Source organism: Apium graveolens, chromosome 2 (assembly GCF_009905375.1).
Source record: "Apium graveolens cultivar Ventura chromosome 2, ASM990537v1, whole genome shotgun sequence".
Lineage (NCBI taxonomy): Eukaryota > Viridiplantae > Streptophyta > Magnoliopsida > Apiales > Apiaceae > Apium > Apium graveolens.
This window is the reverse complement of record NC_133648.1, coordinates 259,262,783-259,263,637: the sequence shown is the minus strand read 5'-3', so window position 1 is coordinate 259,263,637 and position 855 is coordinate 259,262,783. Positions and strand designations below refer to the sequence as shown.

At 42.8% G+C, this 855-nt stretch overlaps 1 non-coding gene across 1 annotated transcript; it reads right to left on the bottom strand.

Annotated features, from left to right (window-relative positions):
* Positions 1-225: 225 nt before the first annotated feature.
* Positions 226-332, bottom strand: LOC141710299 (small nucleolar RNA R71). Its single transcript, XR_012570826.1, has one exon. It is a non-coding gene; the product is annotated as a small nucleolar RNA R71 (small nucleolar RNA).
* Positions 333-855: the final 523 nt, after the last annotated feature.

Below are 855 nucleotides of genomic sequence, written 5' to 3'. Positions count from 1 at the left end.
AAAAGACTAACTCAAATCAGCAAAAAAAGAAGAAGTCAAAAAAATCTCGAGAGAGTCAGCGACAGAAGCACAACGCGCCCGCGCTGGTCAAGCGCGCGGCCGCGCCAGGTCGGGATTTCAGAATCCTGATTTCCCTCTGATTTTGATCCATAATGGGCTGCTATATATACATAACTTATAGCTCAAAAATTCTTAACCAAATTCTTTCCTATGACGAAGACTGCTGCGATCAGAAACGCACTTACTCAATTTTCTCAGCAATCTAGAGAATCTTTATGTGAGGCTTGGGATCATTATAAGGAGATGCTTAGAAAGTGTCCTCACCATGGGATTCCTGACTAGATGATCATTAACTGCTTCTATAATGGTTTGGGTGCTACTTCTAGACCCATGCTTGATACAGCATCAGGAGGAGTCTTGTGGGCTAAAAGCTATGATGAAGCTTATGAATTGATTGAACTGATGGCTACTAATGAATACCAGAATCCTACTCAGAGACTATCTCAGGGCAAGGTAGCGGGAATTCTGGAGTTAAATGCAGCTATTTCTATAGTTGCGCAGCTTAAGGCTTTGCCGATGAAGGTGGATTCTTTGGCTAATTACAGAGTTATTCAGATTACTAGTGTCTGTGAGCTTTGTACTGGTGCCTATGAGACAGAGCAGTGTGCTATTTCTAGTGAATCAACTCAGTTCGTGAGCAACTTTCAGAGGTTGCAATAACCTGTGCCAGCCATCTATCATCCTAATAACCGCAATCATCCTAACTTTAGCTGGAGCAACACTCAGAATGCGGTTCAACAGTCTTATCAGCAATATCCAGCAAAGTAGTACAACCCCCTGGTTTTCAACAACCGG